Genomic DNA, 10,668 nt, shown 5'->3' with positions numbered 1-10,668 from the left:
GTAGAAGAAGATTAGATTCTGATGATCGACCTCCATGTTATATTGTTATTTTCTTTTATTGATCGAATCATACTTGATATGCATGTCTTACTGTGCTGCAACAAGTTTGTAGCTGATGTTTCATCATTATTGACAATAGAAGCTGAAAACGATGCCTTAGAAGCCTTGATTATTGATCTAGACTTTGGGACTGACATTACCTCATCTTGATTTGTGAACGACTTACATGTTGATGATGCTTCAGGAGAGGTGATTTAGAACATAATGTAATGAGTTCCATAGAGACTATACATAAAAAATTTTAACCTCACTCAACATTCAATTTTATATCTCAAGTTTCATTTCGGTTAGAGCTCACAAAACCAGCATGTCCGGTCAAGGATATGGTAATTGAAACACAAACATCATTCTTTTGTGAAAACATAATGTATTTTAAAATGTGAAATAGTATGTTTATGTTGACATGTAATGAAGTGAAATTGAAAACATTTTTAAGAACAATGTTTGAATCTTTTATTACCTAGGTACGTTAATTATATCTAATATTATGATTAAAAGTTAACTTACTCGAAATACACATTTTAAAAATATGAACATAGTACATAATTATTTAATTAGGTGTTATAAATTGGAAGATGCTAAATTTTAGTTTAAGGTAATAATGTCTACACTAAATATCTTGATTTTGTTTAGGTCCTCGTTGAAGAGTTAAAGAGATTACAAAGATATGAGGATGACAACTTTTACTACAGTATAACGTGAGTATAAAGGGCATCAAAATTTTGGTTCGTTTAGAGCCTCAAACTGATTGAGCCGCCCCTGCGTGGTGGTGCGGCGGTTCTTAAACGATGACGACTTCTACACTCATGATGGTTATCTAATACACAATGCCCATGTTTTTCCGACGATGACAATGACAAAAGTCGATTGTTCTGGACCGGAGATGAAGAGTTGTGGACGACGAGATGGAAATAAAGTTTAATCTAATGTGGTTTTATTTGGGATGAGTGGGGTGAGGTGAGATTTTTTATTTTATTTTTTAATTAAATATAAATTGTAAATAATTATATATATATATATATATATATATATATATATATATATATATATATATATATATATATATATATATATATATATATATATATATATATTACATTTTACATGTTTAAAAGATCAACCACATGAAAAATATACCATAAAAACTCAACACATAATGACTTAAATAATCATATTGAATAAGACTATTTTAACAAAGCACACACAACTACCATACCGCATAATTTTTTTAAATGTTATATTTGTCCCAAACACTAACAACTTGAAGAGATCGTTTTCTTTGTAAATTCTTATCAAGATAAATAAAATATAAAATTTATGGTTACTTTTTTACGATGGCCATTGATGGTGGGACGCATTTGGGTGAAGGATAAGAGATAAGGTGTTATGTTCACCTTATATATCAATCATGCTCAATTTTCTTCTAGATCTTTTTATATTTTATGGTATAATTATTTTCATATTTTCATTTAGATAAAAAATTTCAATATTACTTTAAATCCACCACCGTTTCAACTTTATATATGAGTTTCATTTATGTGAATTTTTTAATTGACTACTTACAAATTAGAACTTACTACAGGTTTGCATTTTAATTTGTTATCCAATTTTACTTTTGTTGATATAACCTAATATATACTAGGAGTTCAAATATATTTATGTACTTAAACTAAGAAAAAACTTCATAAATGATCTATGTGATATGTCTTCTGAAATCTGTAGTTTAGTCCTTAAGTTCTAAAACCTGATAGATGGTCTCTGTGGATTCAAAACTATTAATAAGTGGTCATTTTAGTTGACATCGTCAACTTTTGACCGTTAATAGAAAGACATTTCCGTTATTTCACAAAACAGGGACTATTTATGAAGTCTTTTGTTATTAAAAATAGATAAAAGAAAATACAATTATTTAATATATAAAGAGTTTCTCTCTCTCTCTCTCTCTCTCTCTCTCTCTCTCTCTCTCTCTCTCGTCAAGGTTTAGAGAGGAACTACAAAATCTGCCTCTCACTCAACAATGGCCTCATCGGAAGAACCTAAAACCCTACAAGATAAAGCATACCTTCACTGGCCACAAATGTTTCATCTCCAATGTCAAATTCGCTTACGATGGCAAGTTAATCGTTACCTCTTCCGCCGACAAGACCACCTACACATAATCAGACGTCATATTCTCCTCTGACGCTCGGTATCTTGCCACCGCTTTCAATGGCAATATCGTCCGCCTCTAGGATGTATCCACTAACTCACTCGTAAATACCCTAACTGGACATACAAATTATGTCTTTAGTGTAAATTACAATCCTCAATCGAACATGATTGTCTCTAGTTCCTTCGATGAGACAGTTAGGTTTTGGGACGTGAAATCTGGTAAATGCTTGAAGATGATTCTGACACATTCTGATCTTGTAACCGTTGTGAACTCCAATCGGGATAAGACATTAATCATGTCTAGTAGTTACAATGGATTGTGCAGGACTTAGGATGCATCCACAAGGCATGTATGAAGACACTGATCGATGATGAAAACCCCCTATTAGCTTTGCCAATTTTTCCCTAAATGGAAAATTCATCCTTGTTGGTACACTGGATAGTACATTGGTTAGTCAATTCTTCTTTCATCTCTTTGCTATCAATAATTCAAAGCTTGTTCATTGCGTTCACACCCTTTACACATAGTGTGATGGAATGATGCAACAACCGGTTATTTCGGGTCAATAAAAGTCAAACATGTCAAACCAAAAGTTAATTATGCCAAAAAGTCAAATAGTTAAAATTAAATCATGAAAATTCATATTGCTTTTGAGGTTTTCGGTTTTAGGGATCAAAAATCACCAAGACCGAAATCTTGCCTTTGACCGAGAACCCTTAGACCGAGAACCCCTAGGCCGAGAACATGCAAGACCGAAAACCTTGGTTCTCGGTTAGAGCTTGGACCGAAATCAAGGTGATTTTGGTGGGGATAGGCCGAAAACACCCACCTTATACGGTGGCACTTCTTCCAATGTGATAAAATACACACTCCAATGCAAATGTCACATCACTTATATACGTATAACCGAAATCATCACCTCATTTCTCATTTCCATCTTCAAAATTCTTTACATTTTCTCTCAAAGTTCATAAGAACACCTTCAAATCTTCAAACTTTCCCAAGAACATCAACAAGACATTCCCATGAACGTTATCAAACTTTCCCTGAAAACTATTTTATATAGTTTGATTCTTAGAAAACCTTGTAAGTACCCTTGCTTAATCTAGTGTTTTTATAACACTTACATATTAATTCAACTAATTTACCCACAATATCGTGTGTTAAATACTCGTAGGATACAAGCTCGTTCACATATTATAACTTGAAGATCATCGTTTTTATCTCGTTATCTGTGACATCCCCAAAATCTCGGCCAGAAAAGATCGGTTTCATTTATGTTTTTTAAACATTTTCAGAGTAAATCCTTTTGATTTTAAAAGAGATGCGGAATTTGTTCCCAAAAACAAAACGTGATAAAATAATATTTACCAAAGCATTTCATAAAGAAATGTATTTTCGTTATATAATCAAAACCCGGGATGTCATGTTCCGATACAGACCATAAAGCATAAACGATAACATTACAAGTCATTCAACAAATATATACATATACAAACTTGTAAACAAAACAACTTGATGATTTTCCATCTTATGCCCTCGCGCCACTTCCTGTAATACGAAGAAACTGAGTGGGTCAGGCTTGGGAGCCTGGTGAGCATATAGGGTTTTCAACCCACAATAAACAATTAAATTAATATTCATCAACCAACAATAACCCAATTACCAATTCTCGTTATTCTCACTTTATGTCCCTAAAATAACTAACACAAGGGACCTAGTCTAAGAACATTTCATCGGGGCGACAACACATGCATTCGGGGGTTTCCCGGCAATATATGTCAAATAAGGCAACCATGGGGGGATGGAGTACTGCGAATGAACACCTAAGTTCATTAACACCTACAGGTGGCGAGCCTGCTAGTGTTTCACAAGACTGTCTAGAAAAGTCTGTGGTCGTCATCTAAACTCCGCTAGATGACTAAATCAAAACAACATCGAGGCCTTTCATCTGTTTATTACACACCAACTATCTACCCATGTTCTACCCAACATATTAGTAGATAAAAATATACATTTTTATACATAGTTTAAAACCTATATAGCATGCTTTAATCAATACATATTCCACATAACAGATGAGGCACACGCACATAACACGTATTTCATAGAGAATAAATCAGATGTATGAGATAGAAGAGAGTGAATATACATTCACACATATAAGAACCAAATATATACACATAGCACGTATTTTATATAAAATACTTCATAATAATGTGTTGGAATGAAAGTGACTATACACTCACTTTATCAGAAGATGATCGAACAACACTACGACTTGCAGAAGTAGTATACTATGATAGATCTGGAAGATCTTCACAAAAATCGGACTCCTCGCGGGCAGAGCTTCGGCTCGGGAATAACGCTCTTCGGGATCCTCGGGGCTTCGGATCTTGTTTCGGGGCTCTGATACCAATTGAAGAGAATTGTTATCGAGATTATGAAAGCAATTAAGATTGAATCAATGAAAAGTAAGAACACAAAGAGTAAATATTAATCATATTTTATATTGATGAAGACTGATTACAAAACTTTTAAGCAGAAAGAATTCTCGAGAGAAAAGTTTTTTCTACTTCTATCCTCAGTCCCTATTTATAGGACACTTGAGTGTACAAAAAATATACTAAGTCTAATACAATATGCTTCGCATAAAACTGACTTAGTAAAATAACTAAAAATGCGAAACTAAACAAACAGACAATCCGTTCTTGCCTAACTTTTCATCGTTTCGCTACTAACAACGAGATCTTCGATTCCCGTTTAGATTGTTTTGGCTATAAACCGCTCGATCTCAAATCGAGGATTCGGGCTGCATACTGCCAAGTCGAAACTTCAGAAAATCATAACTTCCTCATACGAAGTCAGATTTGGGCGTTCTTTTTATGCACACTCTCGGTTTAATGAACTCTACGACTTTCGTTTAGATCAGTAAGGCTAAATATTGCTCTAACATAAATTTCACCTTTTACGTCATTCAACGTTGCCGGTTCTGTCGCGAAACTTCGACATGTCATAACTGATGGGTTTTAGCCATAAGAACATCCTATATGCTCATACAAACCCTAATGCTTGGATCTAGGTTTCTCTATTGTACAGGCAAGTTATCCAAGACTAGAAACCCTAGATCTAGTATATGATAATCAATATAACATATAAATAAGGGTTTAGATCATACCTTGATTGTTATATAGCAATAAAAATCACAAATCCTTCTTGTATTGACTTTAGAAAGCTTAGAGTCACAAATGTCACTCCTCTAATGGTTCACAAACACCAAGAGCAAGAGGATGAAGAAGAGAAGAGAAGGAGGCTGCCCAAAACGTGTGGAAACCCTAACCAATTAGTTCACCACGTTTTTGGGGCTTAAGGGTTCCTTAAATAGTGAGGCTATTAGGGTTATCTAACAAGGAAACCCTAATTTGGATGCTTAATCCCTAAGCAACCCATGGGCTCCTTCCTTAAAGGCCTAGGGACGATTTCTAATGGGTTTCCCCATAGAATTCTGTAACGACCGAAAAATTCCAACCAATTTAAATTTTTCAAAAACAACCCGATTCCATTAAAGTTATTGCAAAAAGGTTTTCAATACAATTTATTTAAAGTATTCCCAGAATCACATCACGACAAAACATGAGGAGCGGTACGATCACACCTTCGACTTGCCACGGTCTCCTGAAGAACCTGAAAAACATAAAACCACAACTGTAAGCCCAAAAGCTTAGTGAGAACCACATATACCATACATGCATAACATGCCATATCATATCCGATCACAGAACATCCATGCACTTCGGGTCTACTGTGTGACTGGTCCGCCGCACCGGCCAACAGTCCACCTGGTCCACCCTCCGAGTCTAGCCATATACCTCGAGCATGCAGTGTGATTGGTCTGCCCGCACCGGGCCTTCAATCCACCTGGTCCACTCTCCGAATCCAGCCACATACATCGAGTCTGCAGTGTGATTGGTCTGGCCGTACCAGGCCTTCAATCCACCTGGTCCACTCTCTGAGTCTACAGTATGACTGGTCCGCCCGCACCGGGCCTTCAGTCAGCTTGGTCCACTCTCCGAGCCTCGGCACGTCTGGTCCGCCCTCTTGGGGCCTACAGCCTATCCGGACCGCTCGCTGGGCCTTCGGGACAACCGGTCCGCCCTGGGTATTTTGGCCTACAGCACAAAGCAGGACCCGCCTCAACCCATCTCCAGTCTAAACAACCATGTGCACATAAACATACAATCATATAACAATTTAGAGTCAACAAACCGATCAGCAGATCACATAACATATCATCATCCTAACCAGGATACCGACCTAACCGGTCACTAGCATAGCATCACCCTACATCTCAGGATACCGATCTCAACCAGGTCTCTAACATATACCATCCTAGCTACCAGGATGCAACAAATCAAAGCAATAACATACAACAAATACCCGGATCTCAATCCGATAAAGGGCCGGCCTTGGTGCCTTAGACCCTGCTGATATAGTGAGGATAACTCACCTCGAAACTGCCGACTGAACAGATAACCCAAGCTGCTCCGATCACTGATATGATCTCCACCACTGGACAACCACCAAGGTACTGAACCCAAAACAATATCCAACAATTACCAAAATGCCCCTGTAAATCACTGGTCAACCCTTGGTCAAAGTCAAAGTCAACCCCTGAGTGACTCTACTCGCCTAGTCCCCATGCTCAGAAATTCCCCAATCCGCGACTCAACCCGCCGAGTCACCCCGAGACTCGACGAGTCCAACCACTCTGAGTCCACTCACACACAACTCACCGAGTCATCCCTTGACTCACCGATTCTCGGCTCAACCAGAAAAGATTGGGACTCTTCGACAAGACTCGCCGAGTCCAAGAACAGACTCGTCGAGTCTAAGGCTATCTTCAACTTACTCGCCGAGTTCCAGGACATCTTCATCCAACTAGCCGAGTTGTTCTTCCAACTCGCCGAGTTCCAGCTTATCTTCAAACAACTCGCCGAGTCTACCCATGTGACTCGCCGAGTACCACCGGGTCTGAATCCATACCGAGGCTTTCCAAGCCATGCAGATGATCCAAACCTTAGATCCACCCTTCCTAAGGCCATCCATCACGTAAAGTGGCAAACTTTACGTGAATCCAAGGAGATCTAGGCATTTTCACTCTAGGGTTTGGGTTTGGGACAAGATAGCTCCTTCAATCACTCATAAACAGGGAATTTTATGCATTCTAACCCTTTTCCATTCCATATCCTGAGGTAGCAACCTCAGATCTTGTAACACCCAAAGTCTTGAAAGTCCAGAGAGTAAAGGAAACCCTAGATTTAAGGGGGACTCGGCGAGTCTAAGGAGGAACTCGGCGAGTCCGAGCGGGATCCGAGTCGAGGAGTAAGTGACCGACTCGGCGAGTCGGCCAAGGTGACTTGGCGAGTCTGGTCTGTGCGAGGAAAACCCTAAATCCGGGGCTTGGAGCCTATTTAATCGCCTCATTCTTCTTCCTAGGGCTCCTTTGCTGTCTCTCACACCCAGAACGCCGCACCCTAAGCCTCCATTGTGTTCATTCAATCCTTTAGCCATTTTTGGGTGGTTTTAAGGAAGAAGAAGAAGGGGGAATCGTTGAAGCATCAAGGAGTGGCCTTGGATCCGAAGTTTGGGGATCATTTCAGAGCATTTGAAGGTATTAAGTCGTTTCTCTCCCCCAGATTTTCCTTGGTTATGAGTTTTGGGGCTTTTAGGCCATGTTTAAGATCAATCTCGAGCTTGAGGTCCAGATCTGAGGTTGCTACCTCAGATCCATGCTTGTTTTGGTTTAGAATCCCGTAAAGTATCAGTCATTGAGTGGATTATGGAGCCTCTTGGTCTTAAACCCTAGTTTTTGGTGCATTTTGCCTTGATCTCCCTCTCTACACGTAAAGTTTGCAACTTTACGTGAGGAGTAGGCTTGGGAAGAGTAGATCTACGATTTGGAGTCCCTGCATGACTCGGAAGTCCTCTGCATGTTGTGGAACCGAATGGACTCGGCGAGTCCTTCGAGTGGACTCGACGAGTAGCTTGAAGATGAGGAAGAACTCGACGAGTGGGATGAACAGCTCGTCGAGTCGGATGAAGATGGGCATGAACTCGGCGAGTTGGATGAACAACTCAGCGAGTTGGTTGGAGATTGCCTTGTGCTCGACGAGTCTGTTATTGGACTCGACGAGTCAGGTCGCGTGGTCCCAAACCCTTCGAGTTAAGTCTCGAGTCAGCGAGTCGAGCCAGGACTCAGTGAGTTGATCAGGTCAGGATTCGGGAATCAGTAGACTCGGCGAGTCAGGGGCTGACTCGGTGAGTCAAGTCGCGATTAGAAGGACTTTGAGCATAAGAACTCGGCGAGTCAGTAGGTGGACTCGGCGAGTAGGGTTGACCTGGAAGGTTGACTTTGACTAGGACTTTGACTTGGACCAGAGTTGACTTGGTTAGCTGCCGGGGGTCAGTTAGACTAAGTATTGCATTGTTATTGATAGCTCGGGGAGCCAGTAGAGCAGGAGTTCAGTGAGTGGTCGGGCAGCAGCTAGTGGAGTCATTAGCAAGTTCAGCCAGTGCAGGTGAGTTTCCCTTTGTATGAATGGGTCTACGGCCACAATGCCGGCCCATGTAGTTATGAGTAGAAGACCCGGGGGTTAGCCCTAGGCACAGTATGCTAGTATGATATTCGGGCGTGGTCCAATGATAGAGGGCGGGTGCCCAAGGAATGGTTTATGCGATAGTTTATACTTGTTGTCTGTGTGATACTTGTATGTGCCTGGTAGGGAGGTGAGGGTGGGCGAGGTCCCGTATCTCACCAATAGCAGAGTGTGGATGGTGTTCCACATCTCAGTACCAGCAGTCCAGGGGCGAGGCCCAAGTTAGGAAAGGAGTGAGGATGGGTTGGGCCCGTATCTCACTATCAGCAGGAGTATGGACGAGGTTCCATGACTCATCAGTAGCAGGACACGGGCGGGGCCCAGAGATAGGCGAGGCATTAGAGCAAGAGCTGTTAGTATATGTTTAGCTTATGTGATGTTATATGATATGTTTACGTGCTATTATATGTTAGTGGGCGAGGCCCTGTGACAGGCGAGGCCTAAGTGAAACAGATCTGTATCCGAGCGGGGCTCGAAGCCAGGCGGGGCCTGGAGCGGCGGGGCCGTTGTATCGGGCGAGGCCCGAGGTAGGGGGCGAGGCCCAGGATAGCGGGCGTGGCCCAGTATGTGCAGTATGTGGTTTTGCATGGTATGTGGTAAGGTGGGGAACTCACTAAGATTCGTGCTTACGGTTTTCAGTTTTGTTTTCAGGTACTTCCGGTAGCGGAGGGAGGAGCTCGGGGTGATCGCATGGCATACACCATAGATTTGTCAGCCTGGGAATGTTTACTCTGATAATAAACATGTGTTTTGAAAACTTATACTCAGATTATGTTTTGGAATGATGTCTTTGCTTAAAGTAATGTTTTATTAAGAAGAAATTTTTGGTCTTAAATTTTGGGATGTTACAAGATCTAACCTCTAAACTCCAATACATCACAAGATATGTTTCCCCATAAACCCCAAAATGATGCATCTAAATGAATAACAGCCCAAGAATGAGATAATACCTCAAAAGGAAGCCCCAACAACAATGAAACCCGAATCTAAGCAAAGCCCCTTGCTCCAAGCCTCCTAACCTTCAAGATTTCATCAACAATCACTTCTTCAAGCCTCCAAATGCACTTTGATCCTCTCACACATGACAAGTAGGGTTTCTGGACTTAAGAGAGAGTAGAGAGGCTAGGGGAAAGGATGTTATTTTCTTTATATAGGGCTCATCATCCGGATTTAGGGTTTTCTCCACTCAGCGCCTACTCGCCGAGTCCATCCGCTGACTCGCCGAGTCGGCCACTTAACACGCGACCATAGTCGCGACCCTACTCGCCGAGTCCACCCATGGACTCGTCGAGTTCCCCTTCCCAATTTACTCTTTTAGCCCTTCAAATTTACGCTGGATATTCCGGGATGTTACAAATTCGTCCACTCCTTTAATATGGAGTCCATTAGCTTAATATTCAGCTATCATACAATTGATAGTTTTAGTCCGTTAAGTTTAATTAATCTCTTTTAGTCACAAACTTAATTCTTATTAATTCTTGACTAATATTAATTAAACAATATGATTTCTCCTTTAATATATTATTCTCATAATATATGAATAAATCATATTTAATCCTTTCTCTCCATAATTCATCCTATCAAGTTGCTTTGGTGAAGGCAACCCAAAAGGACCATGCACCATAGGGTCAAGTACATACCAAAATAGTTATGGACTTAGACACTAATCCAACAGTCTCCCACTTGGATAAGTCTAATAACTATTCTGCGTATGACTTCAAATCCTAATCTGCAATCGTAGCTTTCCAAAGCCGTTGTCAACTCTGATCTTATCAGATACGTGTGTCCTTTAGATAAGGG

General features: G+C 40.4%; 1 pseudogene; it reads left to right on the top strand.

Annotated features, from left to right (window-relative positions):
• The first annotated feature begins 848 nt into the window (after nt 1-848).
• Nucleotides 849-2,739, top strand: LOC111879919 (COMPASS-like H3K4 histone methylase component WDR5A; annotated as a pseudogene).
• Nucleotides 2,740-10,668: the final 7,929 nt, after the last annotated feature.

Source organism: Lactuca sativa, chromosome 5 (genome assembly GCF_002870075.4).
Source record: "Lactuca sativa cultivar Salinas chromosome 5, Lsat_Salinas_v11, whole genome shotgun sequence".
NCBI lineage: Eukaryota > Viridiplantae > Streptophyta > Magnoliopsida > Asterales > Asteraceae > Lactuca > Lactuca sativa.
This window is presented reverse-complemented; position numbering and strand designations above follow the sequence as displayed.